Raw genomic sequence first — 27,928 nt, 5'->3', positions numbered from 1 at the left:
TACCGGGATTCGAACACAGGACCATCGACTTTACAGGCAGGGTCACTACCCACTAGGCCAGACCAGTCGTCAAAAAACGTCGAAATAACAACTAAAATTCAAGATTTCAGTTGTGAAGTGTGTATGCTTGTTTTTCTAAAATGGTATGAAGTGGCTTACCATTTGTACTTGCTGCTTTAATAGTACGAAGCGTTAAGTAGTTAACCAACCTCGTGTAAACTCGAGACAATGAGTGGGTCGGAAACACATAATCTTTATTCCCCAACTTCCCCTATTATTAGTTTGTTTAAAATCAGAGTTGGATGCAATCTCGGTTTCTCACCGTCGATTGCCTCCTTCGAGTCTTCGCTTCGTTATTTTATACCACATAAACTTCCAAGCCAATTCGAGTTTTAGCTATTCGTTCTGTTTCCGATATGTTACTAATCTGTCAGTGTCAAAAGTGACGTTTTTGATTGAAGAAATGTCACTTTTGACACTGGCAGATCAGTATCATATCGGAAACAGATAGAATACCTTAAAACTTGAATTGGCCTGTTCCTTGCAGTTTTAAGCGCTCATGTTTGCGGCGGCGTTGGGTCTTATAGAGAGTGCATCACTGCAGTAAAAATTTAAAGTTACTAATACAATGTGTAAATCGTCAATTTCTGGCCACCCTTAAATAACTGGCCACCTTATACTAAAATGAATTCTGTTTATAGGTGAACAGAATTGATTTTAGTATAAGGTCAAAATCAATTCTGTTCACCTATAAACATAATTCATTTTAGTATAAGGTGGCCAGTTATTAAAGGGTGGCCAGTTATTACCTATATACAGAATTCTGTTTAAAGGTGAATAGAATTCATTTTTAGTGTAAGATGGCCAGTTATTGTCGATTTACCCTATATAGAAAACTTATACCAGCTCAATGTATTTAAAAGCGTATTACGTTCGCGCTTACCGTTCCACATGAGCATGACATGGCGCTCGTTCCTTAATAACGCACTATGTTATTAAGCTAGTTCCTACCTGGTTGATTAAGGTCTTAGCCCTAGGTTACACCTCAGTAAAAGGCAAAAGAATCAAACGTTTGGTGTAGTAAAAACTGATTTGTAAGAGAACTTTAATTTAGAAATTTTGCGGGAAAAGTCAGTTAACTTCTGGTTGTGATCACCCAATAAAATAACAATTTGCAAAAAGTATGCGTTGGCCGAGAATCGAACTCGGATCAACTGCTTGGAAGGCAACTATGCTGACCATTACACCACCAACGCATATCTTCGACTAACTAAAAAAATAATTTACACCGGCATTTTGAGGTTTCTTTACAGGTGTGTCACTGTTTGTATATTGATAGGTTAAATTAGTTTCTATCACAAGTACCTACCTATCGTAACATTTTAAAATTAAGACGTGGCTATCACAGTGGTGGGCAAACTTTCCTCGTGGGGGCCAGAAAGTTTAACAAATTTCCGAGAAGGGCCAGAATTGCAGGAAAAATACGTTTTTATTATTCCACAGCCCATAATTATACTAATTACTTCGAAGGATAAGATAAGATCCTGTCGCGGGCCGGAGCTGGCCTGCGGGCCGTACTTTGCCCACCACTGGGCTATCACATTACGTATACTTATACTTCTGTGTACTTACTTATTATAAAAGCTTTTTTTTTTCTATGTAACTTAAATTATCCTAAATATAATGGGAATTGAACTTTTTTCGTCGACATGATGGTACGAGTGAGTAAAGTGTCCCTTAACCTTTCATATGTGTATGGTAGACAAAAATGGAAGACCGAGAAAAAATTATTTCGACCAAATAAAAGAAAAGGTTCAGGTCGTGTCATACCAGAAGGCTAAGGAGTTGGCAAAGGACCGGACGAGTTGGAGATTGCTCCACCGACAAGAGCAGAGCTCTTAAATAAGAAGAAGAGAAGAAGAGACAAACATTTGCGAGTACGAGTAGGCAAGTCTTTTGTTAAAACTTAATAACAATTCTAAAACGTGACATCCGCGATCACCTCACGCACAGCCATCTGTTTTCTCGTAGTATACACACCTCGGCTAATAAATAATAGCCTCAGATCACATTAAACATGTGACTGCTCGTGCTTACGCTCAGTGAGAGTTAAAGAAGAATCTGAACCCACGAGGCCTTAAGGTGCGCGCGTCTAATGTGCGAAATACCAGATGCCTTTCGGTGAAAGAAACCTGCAAAACCTGCCTGGTGAAGATTTACTCTTATTATTTCGCGGGTTAGCAAAGAAATATTTATTTAATTAAAGGAACCTGCATCAGAAACTGTAAGATCAACTTCAAAGGCTCTATACGTGTATAAATGTAATAATACAGAGTAGGCTGGAGTGTACAGGATATATCACTGCCCCACAATGCAATAATAGCCATTAAATCCCTTTCAATTTGGAATTTATATTTTAACACCCTTGTCACAAGGTAAAATGTATACTTTATTACTTTAAATATCACCACGTATGTCTTTGCATCAATGTAGTACGTACATGATTATGTGGCCGCTGTGCAGATCAGGATCACGACGACTCAAAAAAAAAGCTTATTAAAATAAAATATTATATAAACTATTAAAATTTTCCAAAAAGGTATTGGTTTTGCCAAAACGGTTAAAAGTGGTGGCTATTGTATAGAGGCTGATGAAAGAGCTTTAGAAAAAGCCTCCGAATACTAGCCGAGCCCGACGGCTGCGTTTAGCTACTGCATTGGGAATATGTTTAATACAATAATAAGTTGCGTTCGCAACAGTATGTAATTAATGAAACATGAACAAATGAAGAATCACGAGCTCTTTCAAACCTAATAAAAATTAAATGTCCCTAAAATTATAGGAATTAGGAAAGTCGACTTTTCATATTTTATTTCTTTGCCGCCTACCGTATATTCTTTTCCATTGTCTCCGATACCCCCAAAGGTTGTCTGGTAGAGATCGCTCTTAAGCGATAAGACCGCCTGTTGTTACCTTTATCCAATTGTGTTTGTTTATATTTCTGTGCATTTATTGTAAACTGAGGTGTGCAATAAAGGTATTGTATTGTATTGTATGTACGGTCTAGTTCACAAACATCTTTACAAGCCAACGCTTCAAAAATATATTGAGTACAGGACCTTAATGAGAGGTACCTACCTAGCATGTGCCCCGGTGGGGTATACATAGGTCAGTGATGTTAATAAGAATTGATCATAATAGCATTCAAAGAATCATTTTTACATTACGGTAGATTCCTTGAATTTAAGAATTAATTAATATATTTGATGTAATTAATACCCAATTCGCCTAAGTATTCCGAGATTTTGTGGTTATTTGTAACTGTCGCTCTTGTTATGAAATGTCTCCAAATTACATTACCAGATAAACTTGAAATAGATTACTGAATAGATCTTAATCAGCGACAGCTGTCTGTGTAAATGTTAGTATAGTCGTGTAATCGTGTAAGAACACGACGCGTCTCGAAACGCTCTTATTTACTTAAAAATAAAGTATATTTTGGAGAAATAAATGTGTTTACAAAGTTGGTGTTCCGTGTTAATACAACTCAAAACAGCTGCAACACCATTGTAACATGTACAAAAGAGAACACATTTTGCTCTAAACTCACTAATATATTCTACATCCCCCATGTAGATTAAGGATTTTACGCTGCATGTATGAATTGCTTCTCGGATGTACAGGTTTCCTCCCGATATTGTCCTTCACCGAAAAGCAACTTGTAAATATAAGATGATAATATATGTGTACAATAGAAACTCATCAATGATGTAACCTCGAACCTTTGGTTTAGAAGCCGCATCGCACGCCTTGTCGCTCGCCTACCACTTTACCGGCTTTTTACCCACCCACCGTTAACGTCTCTTCTTCGTCATCATTAAAGAGACTTGTGAGTCTATATTATACAATACAGTCCTAAGTAATCCTACCCTAGTCATTTGATTAATGTAGCTGAGACAGAATCCGACATTAGTCTCCGGTACTCCGTGGTCTTATCCTAATCTTGACGACATCATTACGATGGAACGAGCTTTACTAAATACATATCTCTATATTTTATGAAATCTCATCACGTAAGTATATCTCTAGAAAATGATTAACATACTTAGAACCTGTAATTTTGTAAATGGTAGTTCGTATTCGTCAAAGTCACGGAGGATAGGACTTTACGTGTACTATGACGAAGTACGGTAAAGAGGGGGTTACTTTGATGCGTAACATTGATTATCGATTTTTAAACTGGAAATAATTTGTTTCTACACGCATTCATCATGCTTTTCTTTTCTAATAAAAAAAATTCTTAAGCTCGGGTCCAAAATTTAAGTCTCTATTCCTCAAAAATCTATAACCAATCGTGACTACATTGAAAAAAAAAACATCTTATTCTGTCAATAAAAAAAAATGTGGTAAATATGTATGGGATGCATACAGAGTTACTATTGCCTTTTAACTTTGAGTACCAGTGCGAGATACGAGATTTTTCAAAGTAGTGACGCAAATACCCCGTGATTCATAGTAGTTGCAGTTTACGGTGACAATTTTATCGACCGTTCTGACAATAAAGCTAAGTTGGAGTTCGGTACATGCCGACGGTACTGTAACACTCATTTCCGTATTTTCAGACAGTAAGAGCACGTTTCACGTCGTGATGAGGCTGGTTCATTTTCATTACAACTGTGATATGCGATAATATAATTTTGATGGGAAGCATTTATTTCAGTCCGATCTATTTTTTTTGTACCAGATGGGCGCATATATTCGTTGCAAAGAATTGGATACTTTAATGCAAGGTTATTACCGCAACCAGTAATTGTAAATAAAACACCCTTACGAGAAAAACGTGGTTGCAAAAACAAACGAATACCCACCATTTTTATTCGGCGCCCGTTTATGTGACCAAGAGCTAAGAGTGCGTAAACCGCGAAAGACGATATCCAGAGTTCTTGTGTTGTCTTTGAGTGATTAATAATGGTTTGGGTTACAATTTAATGGTGGTTACGGGTAGCGATAAACTTAAAAAAAATAAATCTCATTAAATCTTGCATCTTTTGGTTGGATCTATAGTTGAAGAAATTTTTGCCGCCTTTATGTATATTTACATATTTATTAGTGGCATGCTTGTAGAAACAAAACTAAAGAGCTGATTTTTATATTTTTGGATTTTATTTTGTCGACTGCTTGGCGTACATATGAATAGTTTTTTTAGGGTTCCGCACCCAAAGGGTAAAAACGGGACCCTATTACTAATACTCCACTGTCCGTCTGTCCGTCTGTCTGTCACCAGGCTGTATCTCATGAACCGTGATAGCTAGGCAGTTGAAATTTTCACAGATGATGTATTTCGGTTGCCGCTATAACAACAAATACTAAAAAGTACGGAACCCTCGGTGGGCGAGTCCGACTCGCACTCGGCCGGTTTTTTAAATATTAATCTGAACATGAGAATTAAATTCTCACTTTGCCAGGTTTTAAAACTTTTAACTTGTTTTGTGTTTTGCACATATTCTATAAATACACAGAACTAAAGAACCGAATCCATTGTCCATCAGTAATTCGACACGATATAAACTTGCTTGGTTTTTTAGGGTTCCGTGGGAGAAAGGGTGAAAACGGAACCCTTGTTATTTCGCCACATCCGTCTGTCAGTTCGTATATTTATCACAGCCATTTTTAGCTTTTTGGCCCACCACTTCATCCGAATGAAATCGTAGATCGTAATCATTTAGCCGCGGTGTTAAGAAGTCATGTTTAATCTGATAATAACCGCTTGTTACAAATGAGAGCGATCACTCGGAATTCGAAGGCAATGCTTTTAAAATTGCTTGCTACAGTTATACGTGTGATAACATCTGTACAATCATAGTAACATATTACTTATGAACAATAAAAAAAAAGATAAAAAATGTTCAATATGTTCATCTTACCTATTTGAGAAACAAGAAAACTTGGGTTAGTTTATTACCCCCGACGCAAAAAGAGGGGTGTTTTATGTTTTGAATTGTTTCCTTGTGATGGTTCTTAGCTATATGTTTGATCGAAATTGATCCAGCAGTTTGAAGAGTATCAGCTCTGTTGTTGTAAGGCATTTTAGGCATACAATTGTTTTATTTTCTTTGGCATAATGCGTAGGGGGTTATTTAATAGTTATCAACTCTATAATAGGTAATAGGTAAGTATGTCACATTCCTTTTACTATTGGATTGGATTGCGCTTGCCCAAACTCTCCTTCTCCCTATTTTACAGTATGCTGACGTTTCATATCTTGATCTAACGGAGGAGCAACTGAATAAACTCGAGCGCATCCAAAACATATGCATTCGGTTCATATTTGGGCTACGCAAGTATAATCATGTTTCTCTTTTTCGTTCACAGTTCAAGTGGCTCCCTATTCGTTATCGTCATAACCTTCATATTATGTCCCTCTTATATTGTATTCTATTTCTCCCCGCAACTCCCCGCTATCTTAAAGAGCGTTTCAATTATGTAAATTTTGTGAGATTGTATTGTTATTTGGCCTAAAATTGTTTTTTGTAAGCTGTATCTTTTACTAAGGTGTGCCAATAAAGGTATTTTATCTATCCATCTATCTATCTATGGAAAAAAATGAATATACATCTCAAATTCGATTAATGACTATTTAATAGGAAACATAGACATATCTGTGTACCTAACTACCTACCTACCTACGTGTATATGTATGTATATTGTAGGAAATCTCTAGGTACTAAATACTACTAATAATTTATCACTGACGTGTAAATTGGTTTTATAAATCTAGCTCTAAGTATACTGTTTTGCATGTTAGGTTTTAATTAATTGTACTGTATAACATTAGTATTTAAGTTTTTGTTACTAACACTTCTATGGGTCATGCTTGAAATAAATGATTATTTAATTTATTTAATTAATAAATTATTATGATTACGAAAAGGCTTTTTTTGTGAATTATGTATGAATGAACTTGCAACGTGGTAAGGCCTATGGTAAGGCTATGGGTTGATGGCTGAGGGCATCCTGTATATTTATACAAGCTTTGTCTATGACTGTACCACGTAAAGTTTTAGAGTATTGGTATAGACTTTAAGCCCTTGAAATAATTATCATAATCGATCGCCTGAGGCAAATATATCAATTTTAGAGATCAGTAAATTGCTGACCACACAACGTGTTGCGTTTTGGCGAACCACTTAGTAAACTGGTTAATTTACATGCGTTTAATATGATTGATGGCTAGGTATTTAAAAGGAAGCCTCATACGTCGATCGTATTTTGAATCTTTTGCTACATCATTTAAACTTAAGCAGTAGTAATTTCGGTAAAAACAAGAAAACTTACTTGTTTCCATAATTTTGTGATTGCAAACATGATATAGTAATTGATACTGTCATATATCAATGTAATTGAGAAAGATAAAACTATAGAACTCAGGCGAAAATACATATATTTGACGTCTAGTCACTCGGAACCAAACAATCCGTCTTCTCCTTAATTCAGATAGGCTATAGGCGTCTACCCATTCACATGAAGAGCATACGAATGTCCCAAACTTAAGAAGGAAGGGATGGCCCGGATATCCTGAAAGTAATATGTCGCTGGGTCATAATTTCGTATAGGAAAGGGTACGACGAGATAACCGTTAAGAAAGCAAGTTCGGTGAACTCATTATTTTGTAGATTGCCCCACAGACCATTACTGTCACAGACATATACCTAAATTACCTTAATAGATAACTAAACGCTCAAACTTTGGGTGCTACTTCATATTAGGTAAATTTCATCCCAATACACTTCTAATCTTTTTCTGAGTTGGATGAAGTGATTTTTCACTTGATTGATATTTTTATTGAACTCTGTACAAGCGTACAGGTAACGAGGGCTGGCCGCTATAACTACCATATACTACCAAACGTATATGAGTATTTATAGGTCTTAATCAAAATGACACTGCGTTTATTTCTCATTTGATTAGTGAATATCTGAAACAAGTATATCCGAATATTTTAAAAATATTGTAAACAAGTATAATGTCTTAAACTTAAAATCGGTCAGCTCAGCGACTTGACAATTGCTGAAACACCGTAATTTTATCACAGTCACTTGAATACTTGTTTTTTTCCACGCTAAAACGCAAAAATATCTGACAAGACCTAAAAATATCTGAGAAGACTGATAGAATATCAGTACTGTTTATATTTATCTCTCTTTCGTTGCAAATCAGATAGCACCTTACGCATTATTACAGGTAGAGACAAGGTAAATAAATATCGACACGGACATAGTGCCAAAAATGTACTCACTACCTTAATATATGGGGAATTAAGGTCGTGTTAGTATTACATACATCGTTTTGGCACTATATTCGTTTCGATATTTAATACCTTGACTGTACCTACACATGTGACGTCTATTAAATATTATGTCTGGTTATATTGCCTTATTGCCGATATGTTTAATACGCCACAAGTCGAGGTCAACCCGGTTCGCTAAATAAATTATTTTCGACGTTCGATCCCGCCCCGGTACTGCCGGTATCGCCTCCACTGTTGCGTGTGTAAATAAGATATACTCGTAAATGTCTTAAAGAAGACATAACAGTTATTTCTTATCTTTATTCTTACGTAAACTTATGAGACTGAGGAAGCGTTTTCGATATTGAGGACTATTATGCCCACCATGCATAAGGTATAGTTGCTATCAGATATAGCGGAGCGGTCGAGTTGCTCAAAAATAACTAAACACGCGCTTTTACGACGACAATTATATAGAGGCATGTTCAGAGTTTGTGAGGCGATTGAAAATATAAGTTCTAATTTGTATATTTTTAATCAGTTGCACAACAATATGAACAACAGTTGAATGAGTTTACCAGTGGCTGTTACGACTGTTATCATATACGTCGCGTGGCAATACATATTTGTTTGTATTTATTTATATTATATCTCTTGACGCAAACATAATGGGCATTTTCTTGTGTAAAAAAAAAATTAAATGTGCAAGCAAATAAAAGTTTATACATTTAAAGGAATTATTTATAGTGAGCCGTAAATAATTGATATCTTAAAAGTAACAAGGCGCGAATACTTTAAAGTACAAGATCACACACGCACGACAGCACTTTTAATATAATTACCATACGTTTGGCTTCTTTAATGGTTTTAGGGTTCCGGACACGAAGAGTAAACCCTATCCTATAACACTGATAGTATCTTTCATTTGTCCGACCGTATGATCATTTAATTTTTGTATAATAATAACCAAAATAATTAAATAAGCTGTTAAAGTTTATTAGCCTACAAATATTTATTATATAATACTTGCCGCAAAACTAAGTGGCGAGTCAGGTCATAATGCCATCTCTTTCACTCATTATGATCTCAGTCGCCAGTTGGTATTTCGGCGCTCGCTTCTCAAGAGGTAAAATGGATACCCAAAAAGGTAACCTACGTAGGACTGCATGACCTATGGCTTCAGCTACCTACATGCAAAATTTCATCACCACCGGTTCAGTACTATAGCCGTAAAAACTCAACACATTTTTCGAATTTATGAGACAAATTTCGGTATAGCGTGGGTTTTATCATTTTTTGCATAATACTTATAACAGATCAGACTACAAAATAAGGACATTTTTTCACTGGATGCCTGTTTAAACAGCTGAATCAAAGAATTGAATGATGCGGAATTCTCGGTTCGCGAGTCTGACTCGGACTTGACCGAATTATTTATAAATGCATGGGTCGTTATTCCCGTGCTTCCGTTGCGTGACAGCTTTTAACTCTGGAAAGATAAGAGCTCGGCTCGGCCTTTCAGACTTTTACTTAAATTTTAGACTTGGTATTATTTTTTTAAATATTGACATCATTTACATTGTTTTCTTGTGTTCTTAATTGTTTTTTCTTTCATATATCTATTATAGTTAATACCAAAGAAAATATTTTTTTTAAATAATAAAATGACAATTAAAAATTACAACTACAAATTACAACCAAAAATTACAACTAAAAATCTAAACTATACTATCCTAGAAACTAACACTAATAATAATAAGTCAAACTTCAGCCGTCCCAAAAATCGTCCCGTGACCCCCCCGATGCAAAGGTGCCCATGACGCTCGCCGCGTTACTTAAATTGAATTTATTTCAAAATTATTTTAATAAAACGAAATTAGACTATTACTTTATCACGGATCTGGGGGCACGGCAGTGCCCTCGCCAAGACGAGCAAAGCGGATCGCAAGGACACTACCTACCTTTTTTCGAAGCGCATTGTCGTTTTTTTGAAACCTCATCAATCATCATCATCATCAACTTGAATTTATACCAGATAAACAAAATTCTCGAGATATGTTCATAGTCGGGATATATCGATAGTGGACTTATTAAGCATAAAAAAAATTAATTGCATAGCTCTTATCCTTCAGATTTTATTCATATCTTAAAAAAACCTTTAGGGTACTTCCTGAAGTCCTAGGAAGCTGAAATTTGGTATGTAGTCTTCGTACACAAACAACAAAAAAACCGGCAAAGTGCGAGTCGGACTCGCGCACCGAGGGTTCCGTACTTTTTAGTATTTGTTGTTATAGCGGCAACAGAAATACATCATCTCTGAAAATTTCAACTGTCTAGCTATCATGGTTCACGAGATACAGCCTGGTGACAGACAGACAGACGGACAGCGGAGTCTTAGTAATAGGGTCCCGTTTTTACCCTTTGGGTACGGAACCCTAAAAGCTCAAATACTTGAAATTTTTAGCCCCTAAGGGAGTGAAAAGGGGGGTGGAATTTTGTATGGGAAATCAATAATCGGTGAACCCATTTAGTTGAAATTTGGTATGTTGATAGTTTTTGTTATGGGGAAGGATATATAATAGTTTTCAAGTAGAGTTTGTAAAGTTAGGGCTTGGCTACAAGAGATCTGATAACTTTTTGACAGTGCGAGCTTTATGGTTTCGTCTTGGCAACATTTTACATGAAAATGTTTTTGGTAGGATGTCATTTTCAAGATTTTTTTTATACAAGAGAAAGTAGTTAATAACTATATTATGTAGGTAGGTAGTAATTACGTTGTGATCTAGTTACTAAGGTTCATGTCTTATTAACTCTTATAAAAAAGGTATTATACATATCATGTGTTCTGCTAGTTTCATGATTTTTTGGGAACTTTTTTATCTAGTATAGAACTAGAACAATATGTTAAATTTTATGCGTAGGCGATTGAATACTATGTATTATTAAACAAACAATGTTATGTAGGGACACACCATTTTCATGTTACAGTTACTAACAATAACAGCAGGCATGATATCACCAATAATTGTTGTCCAAACGAGGGCAGGTTTTTGGTTTTGTCACTGTGGATCAAATATAGGTACCATAGGTATTACTATGAGACATTTCTAACGTCGTCTACACTGTTAGCTGACAATACATTATCCTTACTGCAAAAATATAAGGTTCACCGATGATGTTGATGTGTCAAAAGTGTTAATGTTAATAGGTCTAGTTCACAAACACCGCCTCTGTGCACCGAGTTATTATTAGAGACGACATACCAAATAATGAAATTGTCGCAATCACAACCTGTACCACGCAACCAAAACGTCGTAAGCGCCGTAAAATTCATGGCGCTTATGCGTTTAGGTCGCGAGATTCACGCTCCGCTTCTATGGTTTGATGCCAAAACGGCAGGCAACTCATGGCGCAAAATACTGGTTCTCTGTGCCTGTTCTATACGTTAGTAATAATAGTTCAATGCCTCTGTGTAACCGAAAATAAGGTCGTGTGAATTGCGTGTAAAAATATTTTTGGAACGTTGCACGTTGGCTTGAAGATGTTTGTGAACTCCACCGTACTACTTGAGTTGTGTGTGTAGTGTGGTGTGGTGCACCACAAATGGTACCACAAGTGGTACATCCTAATATTTGCTCGTATATTTACATAACGTTTGAACAAATTTGACCACAATGGCTCCTACTCTCGCATGCTCAACAATATTTTTATTCTTTTTATCAAACAGAGATTGGCCGGCCCATTCTTATATAGCAGGTATCCTAGTTTACGTAATAATAAAATGAGCGGTTTAAGCATGAAGCGGTAACAGACAGACAGAGAAATAATTAATTTCGCATTTATAATAATTACTAGCTTTTGCCCGCGACTTCGTCTGCGTGGAGTTAGTAATTTGGGTAGCTTAGTCAATCTGCTTTTTATCGATTTCCCGTACAAACTTCCACCCCCCTTTTTACCCCCTTAAAGGATGATTTCTGGGATAAAAATTACCCTATGTCCTTCCCCAGGACTATATACCAAATTTCAGCTATTAAATCGGTTCAGCGGTTTAAGCCTGAAGAGGTAGCAGACAGACAGACACAGACACACTCGCATTTATAATTTTAATTATAATATTAGTAGGTTGGGATTATGCGAACGCGAAATTTTATAATTTATTTTTTTATTATTAATTTAGCCTATGATCAAAAGGCTTCGTCATGTGTCGCATTTTTTTGAAATCATGTTTTGCTTTATACGAGAAATGATTTCAAAAAAATGCGACACACATCTCCGGTTTTTATTATAAATGATCCTGAGGGTCTGGTTCCAGGCAAGTACCGCCGTATGATACGAACGTAACGACGAAAAGATTACGTTTTTACTCGTGCTGTTTAACATAATCGTATACAGGGACGGTTTCGTTTTTAGATGTTGCCATTTTCGACGTGGCATTTTTGGGGCTCCGTAGGCCCCGTAGCCAAATATGTCGCCATTCGGTAGGTCTTGCGGTGCGGCGCCGTTGCCGCAGTGTCATAAAAAAACCGATCTTATTTCTATTATATATAATATTGATTTAAAAATTATATAGTTATGTACATATTCATTCTGTAATTGAAATAGTGTTGATGTTGGTGGGTGACACGACGCCGATACGTTATTACCGTGAGTTTTTACGACGCCGTGTATTTCTGCAAATATCTGCGGTGGTGCCGCACCGCAGACATGTGGCCGGGGCGGCCGGGCCCACTTACTACCATGATACCGTTCGGACCATAATAATCGTAGTATTATTGAACTTTAGTAGGGTGGTTATTACGGTTACTGAAGTTGCGGTTAATAGGTACCTAGATACTTACTGTCTGCAAATTCGTACCTACCTATTACCGTAGATGTGACCGTACTGTAGGCAGCAACCAAAATGACTAGTTATTACCCTCAGGGTTCCCGGATTTTTATGCCAATGAATCTCTTGGCGAGCGCCTCCCCGTAACGCCCGTCGTCTAAGTATACTTCGTAAGCATTATTACAAAGACATACGATTCAACATTGCTGTTAGTACAAACAAGGAAATAATGACAATAAAGGAGCGACAAAAACTAACGTTTAAGCTTCCTGCCATGCCTCACGTCACGTATACCTACGAGCTACGGAGCTTGCTGATATTGTAAAGGGGCGTAAGGCCTACCGCGAGCATAGAAAATCAAAATTTCAGTGCCTGCCTCTCTTTTGCTCATATCCTAGGAATCGTTTCGAAATAAAATGAAATAAAACAAATGCAACTGGCCCATTTAAAATGGTTCAGTTTAGTGGATGTTATGCTATAATATGTACTTTTGAACCGTGGGACCCTAATAGTTATAGGTATTATGACATAATTAAACGAACATTTATTTTATGTTGTGTGAGATTGTTACATAATATTTACTATTTAACTATGTATTGTTGAATATTAGGCTATAATTAAAATTTTTACCTTACCCTCTTTTTAAGATGCTAATGATGATTAGTTGATTACTTACTTACCTGAAACATAAAATGAAAAGAAACGTCACGTCCTCACGTCTAAATAAAATCAAAATGTCTCAATTCGCTATTATTACAAAATTCTTCGGATGTGTTAGCCAAAGCGGACCTCCTCGAAGCCTTTATGAGCTACTAACAATAGGCACTTTTTCATACAATTTTCATTTCGGGAAAAACGGTTGCCACTAACTAAATCTTAACAAATCACTTTGATTTTGATGTCGAACGCTTCAGCATATATTCTAGGTTTATAGGTTTCGCTTTAAAATAATAAAAAAGTTAAAGTAAACCTAGTTTTTCATTGTGTCAATAACATACTAAAAACCGGCCAAGTGCGAGTCGGACTCGCGCACGAAGGGTTCCGTACCATTACGCAAAATACGGCAAAAAAATCGCGGCGGCGGCGTTTGTTGTTTGGGTCCCGTTTTTACCCTTTGGGCACGGAACCCTAAAAATCATGGAAAATGAAAAATATTTAGAAGTGGACAACATTTTATCTTTTTCTATGGACGAGTAGTTACGAGCTATAGTTACTAGTAGTTAAGGATGCAAACCGAAAGAGCTTCTATAGAGGTAGAGGAAAAGGAGTTTTTATTTTATCAACGGATTGTTCTACAAATGCGACGGTTACGCCATCTATGAAAAATTGCCAACATCGCCACGAATGGAGAGCAAGTTGATTTTATGAAAGCTGCAACCCGCGCGGCCGTCTCTGTTGTGTGGTGGTTTTAAACAGACATTCTGTTGTAACGGCAAATATATAGATGGCGCTGTTAACAAAATAGTGTTTCTTTGTTTTTAATAAACTAAAATTAATATTCATGTAAAAAAAATACAAATACAAATAATAATAGCACGCTGCATGCATGGCGACTGTTAAACAAAAACCGGAGTACAGTGTGGTACAGTCTCCATTAGATATATCGGAGCCAGCCAATCGGGCCAAGGTGTCCACAAGTACTTATCTGAATAAAATCTCTATTATCAAGATATTCAAGATGTTCATCATCAGAATGGTAGTCATCAGATGGGCAGAAACATCGATTTTGACATTTACGGCAGTAATGCAGTCGGAAGTAATGTCGCGCTACAATACTGCTGCAGTAATGCAACGGGCTGCATCAAACAGGTAGGTAAATTTATCGAGAAATTTATTGAAATGAATATAGGTATTATTAGGTATATATACCTACATATAGGTATGAAAGTAAGCGCAAAGTACTTTTGCAGTCAAGTGAACTGCTCGATGTATGAGTTCTAGAGCCGGAAATTTCATTTCCACAATTTCCTCACATTTGATTTTGTAAAACTTTCTTAGAATTGCTTAGAATTATGAGAATTGTAGCAACAATGGGCTTTCACGGAAATAAATTTATGAGCTGAAATATTTTTATTATAAAAAAGGCTGGAAAAACCCGGTGGGATTTTGGTCCAACTTACTTACTTACTTACCTACTGCTGTGGCGCGACGATGGATCTTGGCCTCCGACACCAAAGACCGCCATGCTACTCTGTCCAAAGCCGTTTCTGTCCAGTCGACGGCGCCGAGTTCGCTGAGGTTCGGTGATTTTTGTCCAACAGTAGAACTTAATTATGGGCCATATTTTTTCATTCCTGCAGGTCACTAGATGGATGCATGTTTTGGAGTTCTGGGTTTGGTCTTGGCATAGTAGGTATATAGGGTAATTATTTATTTATTCTATTATAAGAATAATTTCATTTATTCATTCATGGTAAACTACATTTCACACAAAAGTATTACAAAAAAGTATATTTAAAACATAAAGTACTTATATAGTTTACCACGAAATGGTCGTATCGCCTCAGCATGCTAACCGTCACCGCTGGTCTTCCGGCGAGATCATTAAATTTAATTAAAATATGTTTCATAACATATTTTTTAAGTTAAATTTTAAGTTAAATTCTTTTACTTTATGAGTCCCCGGCAAGCTCGGTTCTCCATACATCAATCAATCAATCAATCTTTTATTGATAAAATATAAGTAAATATTGAACAAATGTAGTTAGGCTCTCATTTTAAAACGACTAGCTAGATTGCTCTGAAACTTTGTACTTACAATAGGATAAGGTATATCTAGGTCTGGTAATTAGTTTATGTAGTTAAAAATATACAGCGAATTTAATTTTTTCATACAAAACTTGTTTTTGTTTTGTTGTTTTATAAACTGGAGCTATATAAACTAATTACAAACCTAGATATACCTCATGTCATTGTATGTACAAAGTTTTTGTATAGGAAGGTGAAATTCCGCCGAGCTTGCCGGGGACTCTTTAATGTTTTATTGTGTGGAAGTAATTAAAGCTTATAAACTGTAATATATGTCATATATTAAAGAAACAAGTGACGAAGCCCTCCAGTGTTAAAGGCCGGATGTACGGATAGTAAGTACACCATACACCACCAGTACAAATATTTAATAAAATAATTTGATTTGTTTCCAAACTTGTTAATTAAAGCTTCTTATTATTATTATTATATACTAGGCATAAAATTGGATGATGACGTATAATTAATAGTAGGCGACTAATTAGCTGGCTAATTTAAGCAGATGGCTGCGACTTATACCTATAGACAAATTTCGTTGCTCTCATAATTTTCCGGGACTAGATCTTAGTCTATAATGTTAATAATGTACTTCAGAGTAACTGCATCTTCGTATAACTTACCTTAACCTCACAGCGGGTTACAGTTTTAGGCCAAGGAATAGAATCGGACTAAGCTAGCTTAATTTGCTCTAGCTCTGTTGGCACGCCAGCCAGAATTTAGATATAATATATTATGCTAGTTCGTAGTTTTCCAGCAGTCGGTATAAAGTCAAAACGGGAAACGCTAATTTGCTTGGCAGTCCTTTCAAGCACAGTAGCGGATTTAAAGGAAACATCTCGGTACTTACTGTACACATAAAAGAAAAACAATGTTCACAAAGTGAAAGGTGAATAGTGTGCTGATTTCATCAGTATATTACATATATGATGGTCGTTCTTGTCCGTCACTTTCTATCGCGCGGTGTTAAAAAATGACAGTTATATTTTCACTTGGATAAAGCCATCCATAATACGCCTGCAGTCCATACTGTTGTGGCGTTGACGCAGCTAGGAGCTGTCACTGTGAGTTTTCTTTATGAAATATGAAATGAATGACGTTCGACTTCTAGTTCGAGTGCCATCTTGATAACTATACACTAGCCTCGTGATTAATTCCTTTGTGTTTTGCTCATTATTATGTTTTAAAGTGTAATATCGATAGCTTATTATGCAGTAAACTAATGTCGTAGTGTGAGTTAATTAATTTTGAAACGCGTTTAACCACCATTTTGAAGTCAACGGCCGGTAGTCCACGTGTGCAACTTGTAAAGTCCAGCTATCGCTTTACAAGAGCTAATAAAAAAAAATCACTTGTACTAATCGTACTATTTTAGTCGTAGGTATTTACAGTTCCTAATACTTTTCTTAGTAGTATTTTGGTATGGCATTTAATTGGGCCTCTGTTTACTTACAGAGGCCCAACAAAATGCCTACCAAAATGCTACTAAGGTTGATACTGGCGAAATAGTCCCACTGGAGTCACTGGACTGAAGCCCTAATTTTAAAAGAATGAATGAATGAATGACGTTCGTTACGTTACTGCGCCATGAGAACATTCAATTCGTCACTTATTTTATACAAGTAATTGACAGAGAGACTATAGAGAGAGAGACACTGTTCTCATGTCAACACCGCAGGGGTAACATCGCAACAGTAGCTGTTGCAGTCGTCATCCAAATATCACGTTCATAAATACTTACCTAAAGTTTTAATTACGAAAAACATACGAGTAGAAGAAGCTTGTAGTATTATTTATCCATGTAATTTTGTCTTTCATCTCTATAGAAACGATATTTATTACTCTCGCACAATCGCTGACTGTACTTTTCTTTCCACAGGCAACTAATACTGATTGAGACAATTCTAAAAACCTTAAACACAATTAGGTTGAGTTGTTTATTCACAGAGTTCCCATGGTCACCTCCTGTCTCCATCAGCAGATCAGCTCGATGGTACCATAATATTGCATTGTCACCTGGCTTACATATGTATGCAAGTCGGGAAATGGGTCAAATTTAACTTGTAAGATTTGACCCGTAAATACATACATAGTTAGGTACATTGCAAGTTAAATAAAAGATTGTAATAAGATATAATTTTATCCATTCGCTCTCTCTGAAGAGAAACGATGCGATCAAAAGCCCTACAGAGTTAAAAGTTCAATTGGGATACTGGCTACGATACGGAACGTACGTGCTTAAGAAGAACTGGTAGTTTCAAAAAGCCATATTTCAAACTCGGTGCAGATACGAATTGAATTCCACTTTACGCCACATAAAATGATTTAACGATTGGCAGACAAATAATATATTTTACAAAATTTTAAAGCTGGGCATTTTGTATCTAACATTGTTGAATTTATTATCATAAGTCTGTGGTTAAGCACGTTTTGGGTAGCTCTGAGATAAATTGCCCATCATCTTCAAAGTGCACTGCAGCCATTTTAGACAAGACTGATACAAATGTCACCCTTTAAACAATTTTAAAATGTGAAAATACGCCGAAAATCACTGATCTTTCTTAGCAAAGGAAATGTTGGTGACATGCTTAATTACTTTTTCACATCACCTATTCGAAAAGGGAACTTTTCTTCCCTGCTAGGAGGGATCAAAGTGGCACTTTTCTGTTCAAGGACATTTTGTTGCCAGTATGAAATATTGACACACAGACATGAATTTAGTATGCATATAATCGATTACAATTTATTTATAATCGATTACGTGCATACAATTTTTCTAACTTAAATAATATTTTGTTGTAATTGTAAACAATAAATGTAATTAGCGTATTTTAAATTAATTAATAGCATATTTAAATTAAGTAAATAAATTAATTAGCGTAATATTTACAAAGAAACGCAAAAAAAAATGTTTAATAATTTAATTTTTATTTTGACATTTTAGGTCTCCTTAAACGCAGCCATACTTGTCTATGCAATTTAAAAAGTTTATTTTTAAAAAGTTTTGTACACATATTTTACAAAGCATAATTATGCGGTTCTGTGTTGTGTTTAAATTTGTAAATACTTAGTTTAAATCAATAACTTTATAATAATAAATATAAGTGATATCAGTCTTCATAGTGTTCTTCCGAAGATTTGGTTCAAAGGGGTAACAGCTAATTTGTTACCAGAAAAATATACATAAATAATGTACTTGATTTTCATTGTATCATTTTAGGTGTTTGCTGCTGTCTTTGAAAAGATATTAGGTACATAATTATGAGCTGTAGGTACTTTTAATTTGTCAGTACAGTCACGTCTGAAAATATCGATACGGACAAAGTGCCAGAAGTAATACCTATACTAAGGTCGTGTATACATATTTTTGGCACTGTCCGTATCGATCTTTGCTCAAAATAATAATGTTTTGAAACCTAATATATGTATGTAATTTCCTCATAGGTGATGTGAAAAGCAGTATGTGTCACATGGTAGCAAAATTATTTTCACCTTGGGCGTTAACACTTGAATCCCTCACTACGCTCAGGATTCTATGTTAGAATCCCTCGCTACGCTCAGGATTCTATTATAGAATCCTTCGCTTCGTTTAGGATTCAATTGTACGCCCTCGCCGTAAATATGTCATTTTGCTCCCTTGTGACACAATATACTATTTCTTGTCTCGTCATTTATCATATTTGGTTGACGAGGCTCCGTGACGATTTGTGCGGTTGGTTGATAAATTGAAGAACATTATTTTGACTGAACCTTCTAAAGAAAAAGAACGCTTCTCGCTACTCCGTACCGAACTTAACTCAAGTCATACTTACCAAACTCCTGCACGACTTGCACGAGTCACATGGGTAAATATAATTATAGCAAGTTTTACAGCCTTACCACAGTTCATCAGGAGAGGATATCTGGACAAAGCTTATTATCAAGACGTTAAGGTGCATGATCTTAGATACCACTCCGATATATCTGATGGCGACCGACTAAAACCGTTTTGCCACGATACAGTACATACGATACGAACATGAGGCCTCCTAACAGTCCTAACCGCGTATTCTGTTCTGCTATGGTTTGTGGACTTTGGACTTTGTTGAAACTGTCCGTGTTGCGACATTAATTTACAGGACTCGTGACAATCCTATCCAATCCATGTTGAGAACAACATGTAAAACGAACCTTAATATAAACAATATAAGGTTCCAAACTGAAAGGCAAGAATAGGAGGTTTACGATAACGATGTAAATAGCTGATGTAGTTTTTGTTCTTGGACGAGATGAACGACAGAAAAGGGCGTGATATGTTTTGTAACCGTTTGACCGAAAATAATATTTATCTAAAAGCAGATTGCGCCAATGCACAATTCAACGTTAAATACGGCGCTAGCATTAGCTCTCTAACATATGTGAGCAAGTGGGTAACTGTCGATTACAGGGGTTTAGTTACAATTAGAGCGTTTTCTCATTACCCCATATCCCATCCAATATCGGATGCCGGATGACCCTTAGAGATAGACAGCTGCGAACTTAAGATTTGTTTTAATGTACCCATTTATTGTTATTTTAATTGCAATAAAGAATACAATACAATACAATAAATAAAAACAGGCCAAGTGCGAGTCGGACTCGCGCACCGAGGGTTCCGTACTTTTTAGTATTCCAAAATATTTAGATCAGTACGGTTTTTACTCACTATTATTTTTAGTCGCTTTTGGCGACATGTTTCGGATTCTTTGGGAATAATAGTGAGTAAAAACCGTACTTATCTAAATATTTTGAAATATGTCTCACGATAGTTTAAGTTCGATTATTGCAAACCTTTTTAGTATTTGTTGTTATAGCGGCAACAGAAATACATCATCTGTCACGGTTCATGAGATACAGCCTGGTGACAGACAGACGGACAGCGGAGTCTTAGTAATAGGGTCCCGTTTTTACCCCTTGGGTACTAAAAACGCACTTTTGACATTAAACTTTTTTTTACTTTTATTATGCCATTGTGTCGTCATGTATTATGAGCTAAAAGCCTGAAATAAACGGTTTTTTTTACGTTTTGCTTCTTTGTGGTCGTTTCCGTCATCCGATATCGGAACGAATAATGTGAATACGCTCTTAGGTTTGTTTCTATGAGTGTGTGTTTAGGGTTCCGTAGCCAAAGGGTAAAAACGGGACCCTATTACTAAGACTCCGCTGTCCGTCTGTCTGTCCGTATGTCTGTCAGCAGGCTGTATCTCATGAACCGTGATAGCTTGACAGTTGAAATTTTCACAGATGATGTATTTCTGTTGCCGCTATACCAACAAATACTAAAAAGTACGGAACCCTCGGTGGGCGAGTCCGACTCAAACATGGCCGGTTTTTTATGAGTGTGCACAGTTGGTAGACGAAAACATGGGGCATGATGAAACTGGAGGGTTTTTGTGCTACGGTTGGGTAACATTAACATGTGACGCCGGGGCGCGGTGGCCAATCGGTATGACATTTCCAAACCCCTTTATCAACGTTGCAGTTCATTGAAATTAAGAGTTCGCAAAAATACGTAGCCCCAATTCGCCTTTAGTACACAACTTCGCCTTAACTAGAAATAAATCGCTGTAAATTGTATCTTGAGATTCATGGGCGTATTCAATATTTAGGATTAGGTAATTATTATAATAAATTATTATTATAATATTTTTATAATAAAATAAATTAATAACGCGAAGTTGGGGATGGGTGGCGCAGTTAGGGGTCAGGGGTTCAGGGTCAGGGGCAACCCTGATTCGGACTTGTGTTTGACACAGATATTTGTTCCTGAGTCATGGTAGTTTTATATGTATCTATATCTATATCTATTTAAGTATTTATATATTATATATATCGTTGCCTGAGTACCCACAACACAAGCCTTCTTGAGCTTACCGTGGGGCTTAGTCAATTTGTGTAAAAATGTCCTATAATATTTATATGTTTATTTATTCTTCAAGGCATTGGTGCGTTGATTGAGGATAATAAATACATAAAAAAGTATTTTGATGACATAATGTTTTAGAAGTATTTTTCTCTTGGTGATACTCGTAAGGTAAGAAATTGTTTTTCTTGGTAGCGAAATTTGTTTGCCTCTAAAGTGACGCCGCCGCATTACTGCCGCGATTATGAGGTTCATTCCGTCACTCATTTTATCAAGGGAATTGACAGATACAGCGGTATGTAGTAACAACGAAGCTGCACCAGTAATACACCTGCAGGTGACATCCGAACGTCACCTTAACGCAGCGTACTACGTAGGCCAACAATCCAGAAGTATCCTACGTGGGCGATCTCGTTGCGAACGCGGACGTCATGGGCCCGCCGCGTCGCGCCGCGCCGCTTTGCGTTCGCGAGTTGTTTGCAGTAAGACGCAGCGTTATAGGTACTTTAGAATATAATATAAGAAACTGAAGCAAGAAATTCGTGTCAAACTGACAAATTTACGTGGGATTAATAAATTTTCTTCGTTTCAAAATCAGAGCACCCTAAACCGGCGAGCGTATATGAGGAATGTTATGAAAGTGTAGGAAGTGAAATAGGTACATAGGTGTCAGGATCGTAGCTATTGCAAATCCGTGGTCTCTGCTTACCCGAGGAAATAGGCGTGATTATATGTATGTATGTTGTTTCAAAATAATCTTCTGTACGCTAAAAACTGTCTGGCTTCATATGACCGTTTCTCATTTGCTTAAGGGATATCGTGAAATTGAATGAAAAATCTGTCGTAGGTTAGCTGCTATTCATACGGTGTAAGGTTTAATCGCGCGAGTGGACCAGGATAGACTGGCCGTGGTCTTGTGCTCCAGTTTCCGCATTACCTAAACTTGAAAATATCGAGCCATCGTATGTGGCAACAGGCTTCTCAAAGTGACCTCAGTATATCGAATATTTGAGTCTGTTGTGTACCTATAGCAGAGCATTCTCTCTGCGTTCTATCACCACGCGGGAGCACTACATTAAAGAGCAATTATAATGTGTACTTTGTTAGGAATGTCAGTAAAAAGTGACCTCTTCTTATGGTTCCGTACCCAAAGGGTAAAAACGGGACCCTATTACTAAGACTCCTCTGTCCGTCTGTCTGTCTGTCACCATGGCTGTATCTCATGAACCGTGATAGCTTGACATTTAAAATTTTTCATAGATGATGTATTACCGTTGCCACTATAACAACAAATACTAAAAAGTACGGAACCCTAGGTGGGCCAGTCCGACTCGCACTTGAGTCGAGAAGTGGACTGGCCCGTTCTCGCGGTAGCATTAGGAATACACCGCCTGATGACAAAGGGAAAACGTTCCATATCACTTACTTTGTAATGTGATTGAGTATATTCTTTCGCAGGTAGATTTTATTGGATATGCATTTAAACTTTATCCCTGCTGATCATATAGATGAGGGTACCTTAGGTAGGTACCTACCTCAGAGGTGCAGATTTTTCAGACGCTGATAAGGTAACAATATTTTCTGTCACCAAAGCGTACTTGGTTTAACTTGCGTAATAGCGTTTATTTCATGTTAATCGATATGTTGCTGTTTTATGATTCTGTGAGGACATGTATTCTTTTAGGGATATAACTAGGTTTTTATTGCATTTATTTAGAGGGTGGCGGCCAAAAGGTAAAAATCCTGCCTTTTGTTTTTACGTACCCGTTATATGTGAAAAATTTACTGTCGTTGATCATTCAGATCTAAAATAATCTATAGGTATTACCTATGTGTAAATTCTTTACAAGCTGGTATATAGACCGGTACTACTTGCACATTGAGTGCCGGGAACCCGCTTGGCGGGTTCTCTGTTCGTAGTCCCTTTCCTCTACAAAGCGGGAAAACGCTGGAATCGGCTGTAAATGTGTTAACGCTGCGTCTAACGTAATCGAACAACTCGCTAACGCGAAGCAAAGCGAAGCGGCGCTACGCGGCGGGCCCACGGCGTTCGCGTTCGCAACGAGATCGACCACCACGTAGTACACTAAACTTCTATAGGTATCAAAGGATTGATTTACCCCGGGCCGCATCGCTTTGCGTTCGCGTGGTGTCCTACGTAGAGTACGTAGTACGCTGCGTAAGATGTTCTGTTCTGAAATTCGACCGTATTGCAGTAATTGCAAAACATAAAAGTTTGCCGGTGAACAACAAATTTTTCAATGAAATGCTCATGATCATGGTAAATTTGTCATTAATTAGTGCTACAATAGATTTTTTATGCCTTCTTTATTTATAAAAACTCCTTTACTAAGTAAATATCTAAAAGTGTAACAGGGTAACGAAGGAAAATTGCAAATTAAATTTACCGCCTCTCAAACATATTGGAGGAAATGGGTATAAGGAAACATAATGGAATATAAGCAAACTCTAGTATCTTATGTAAAGTAAGTATGTACATACTTATTTAAGCTTAAATACTTGATAAGGATCAAGGTTATGGGTCATTTGATATTAGAGAATGCAGCTGAGATGGGTTATATCTATATGCTTATAGAATAATATTGCGGTTCATTTTCCTGGGCATTGAATTTAAAATAAAAAGTAAGTTCTGTCCGCGACTTCATCTGTGTGGGATGATGATTTTTTTTTATTTTTTTTTTTATTTATATTAAAAAAAACTGAATGAAATCTTTTAAGATCTATTTGCCCCTACTGGCGACAAAATCTAAAATAACACCCCTCTTTTTGCATCGGCGTCGGGGGTTAAATCCGGCCAAGTGCGAGACGGACTCGCGCACGAAGGATCCCGTACCATTACGCAATAAACGGGAAAAAAATTGCGTTTGTTGTATTGGAGTCCCACTTAAATATTTTTTCATTCTGTTTTTAGTATTTGCTGTTATAGTTGCAACAGAAATACATCATCTGTAAGAAATTTTAACTGTCTAGCTATCACGGTTCATGAGATACAGCCTGGTGACAGACGGACGGACGGACAGCGGTCTTAATAATAGGGTCCCATTTTTACCCTTCGGGTACGGAACCCTGATAAGATGTTGAGTTAATCTTGAGATGAGGTTTTTGAGATAAATTTTGACATTTATATATACGTCCGCCAGAATTTTCACAAAAGTATTATAATATAATAACTAAATTTCCCTCAAGCGTGAGGCCCTAAGTACGCTTTTCCATCAGGTGCGTCTGAAGGGCTGAAGGTCAGACCGACCCCCGGGACCCTGACGGAGGATTGTAAACAGTATTTATGATCTCCTAAATTTGCTGCGCAACGGACCTCTGGGGTCTGATGCTGTAAAAGCTGGTTAAATTATTAACTTTAGTCTTAGATATAATACTCAAAAAATTGCTGGTTCCTTTAGATAACAGATATACTTAAGTACTATTAAAAGAGCAACACCCTGAATAAATAAAGGCTACAGTGAAATACTGTTATTTTACATCAAATCAAAGACAGATTTTTAAAGCACAATATCTCGTGTTCTAATTAAAAAAAAATCTTCTTCAGTTACTTTTACTTTCGCTAAAATCTTTTTGTCATAAATGTTGTTAGTCTTAGATTGAAGTATTTTTAATGTTCAAAGGAACAAAGGAACAATTTAAAAGCACAAACTTTATTAAAGAGGTTTTTGATCCTTTTGACGCCTAATAGCAGAGACAGGTAAATAGTAAAGTTTGGTAATAACCATACAATGTTGCGCTCTCCGCGTTGAATGTTATGGCCAAATTGACGTGATCTTAAACGCTTCTTACAGTACCGTACGTCTTCTTCTTCGTAGCGTAGCCATCTGTATTTCTATTTCAACTTCATCAGGTAATTAAGGGTTATGAAGATCTCAGAGCTACAGACTTTTACTTGAATAAAAAAGGTCATCTCCTACGCTTAAAGACGTTTGTAAAGTGCCCAAAATCAACGAGGTCCTTCGGTCACCATCCTGAGACTGATTTGATGGCATATTACATAGCGCTGTAACAATGAAGTTACACAGGTATTCTAAATTTTGGCTACCGCGAAAGCCCGATAGTTAAATTATAACTAGCAAGATTTGAATAACGACACTGAAACAGGTAAATACACCTGAACAAAAAATTATGAGACGTCGTGCATGGTGACACCATCAATCTATAGGTATGGAAATTGTCAGTCTTCATTATTTTTTGTCCGTGTTAATTAATTTAATGAAATTCGCATTTTGACACCGCTTTATGCCTGAAATAGGTATTAAATTGAAAGAGAAATTGTCAAAAGTTGCCAAGGGGATTAGAATTATTAAGCATTGTGCTTATAAACCATGTAAAAGGGATTTTAGTTTACTGGTTAATCTTACATATACATGTGGGAAACTTTGTTAAGTAGGTATATAAGAGCTGCGAATTAATATTTTAGAAGTACACAATTAGTTAGCAGCACTTTCAACCATTTTAAAAGTTTGCGTTTAATACGACGCCTATACAAAATAAGAAGAACGTAGAAGGTATTACGGTGCCGTAAAAAGATGAACTAATACTAGTCTTAAATAAGACATTTAAACAGCAAAAGTCGTCTTTTAAGTCTTTTTTGCTTAGGGTTTCTCTTATACGTAATTTTAGGCTATACATGGTGGATAAGATTTCTTTCACGCAAACCAGAGCGTAAAAAACGTATAGCTTTGATTTAGCTTCGCTTTGCCAAATAGCCGCTTTTTAGACTAGGAATGCTTGGAAAATTAGTGGAAATACTGCCTTTTTACAATTTTTTTCTCGAAAACTTGGATACATATCGGAAAACGGGCCAGTGATCGATGCAGCTCAATCTGTAAATTACGAGTTTCACAATAAGTCAATTTCGGTAAAATGTCGAATAACTGCTTTTTACACTAGGGCAGATCTGAATATGTGTTAAAAGGGGACGGCCGCTTCTCCATACAAACGTTACGTAGTTCCCATTTTCATCCCATGGGTATCGACACTATAGTTTTTTTATGTGTACCATAGCTCTGCCTCTTCGTTTTATTTTCTTCCATTTATTCTTTGATTAGGTGTAATGAGAGTTAGGAGCGTTAAAACGTTAAAACAAATTCCGTAACCATAAAAAAAATCATAGTTAAAAAAGCAAACGAAGGGGCATAACCTATTGTCAATATAAATATTAAAAACAGATCAGCTAGATGGTACCATAATATTGCATTGTCACCCGACTTACATAATAAGTATACTTTTCAGCTCTATCGGAAATCGGGAAGTAGGTCAAATTTTGATTCCAATATTTGACCCACGCTAACAAAATAACTAACAGGGCAGTTTAAATAAAAGCTTCCGTATTAATATATATAACACAATACACGCCTAGCTATCACGGTTCATGAAATACAGCCTGGTGACAGACAGACAGACGGACAGACGGACAGTGGAGTCTTAGTAATAGGGTCCCGTTTTTACCCTTTGGGTACGGAACCCTAAAAACGTCAAATTTTTATAAAAAAAAATAGATCAATGAAAAAACCTGCACAAAAAAACTAGGTAAAAAATACTACAAGAAACTTGCTAAAACATTTTCTACGATCTACTTTTCGCTATCAAGGGACATTTACATAAGGCCTTAGATTACCTCTTATAGGATCCCGCATTAAGAAGCTTATCACGTTCACAGCTTAATAGCACACTCAAATTTCACAAAATAAACGAAACCTACGGTTTTGTTGCATTCGTCATGCTTGTAAATTGTAAAAAAAACATCAAAAATAAGGCATCGAAAATGACATTACAATTGTAAAGAATGCAAAAACAGCAATAGGCGCCGTTGTATTTAAATTAAAAAATCTGAAAGCTTTGAAACGACAGTGACAGATATACTAAGCTTTTGGTCGAAAAGGGATCTACGTGGTTCTCAAAATTATACCTACGAAAATATTTTGAAAGCAATATTGTTACGTAAGCCGATTTTGTTTGGTTTTGACACACTTCCACTATGTTAGAAAAAATAAGAATAGGCCTACCCCATCCCCCCTGTTTAATATTTATTACTTACGTAAGAATCTAAAGGAAAAAATGAATACCTACACGTTAAATTGGTAGGTATGTTTCAGCAATTCTTTTTTTTGCAACACAATAGCGCGCAAGCGACGCGGCAGTGTTGAGAAGCCGTTCAAATTCT

At 36.5% G+C, this 27,928-nt stretch overlaps 1 protein-coding gene and 1 non-coding gene across 2 annotated transcripts in view; both read right to left on the bottom strand.

Moving 5' to 3' along the window:
- Nucleotides 1-27,928, bottom strand: part of LOC134744551 (monocarboxylate transporter 10-like) — a 202,557-nt gene that overhangs the window by 113,117 nt on the left and 61,512 nt on the right. The window lies entirely within an intron of this gene.
- Trnag-ucc (transfer RNA glycine (anticodon UCC)) lies at nt 1,185-1,256 on the bottom strand. The gene has a single exon. It is a non-coding gene; the product is annotated as a tRNA-Gly (tRNA).

The sequence above is a fragment of the Cydia strobilella genome, chromosome 10, assembly GCF_947568885.1.
Source record: "Cydia strobilella chromosome 10, ilCydStro3.1, whole genome shotgun sequence".
Lineage (NCBI taxonomy): Eukaryota > Metazoa > Arthropoda > Insecta > Lepidoptera > Tortricidae > Cydia > Cydia strobilella.
Note: the sequence above shows the minus strand (reverse complement) of the source record. Positions and strands in the feature narration are given on the sequence as shown.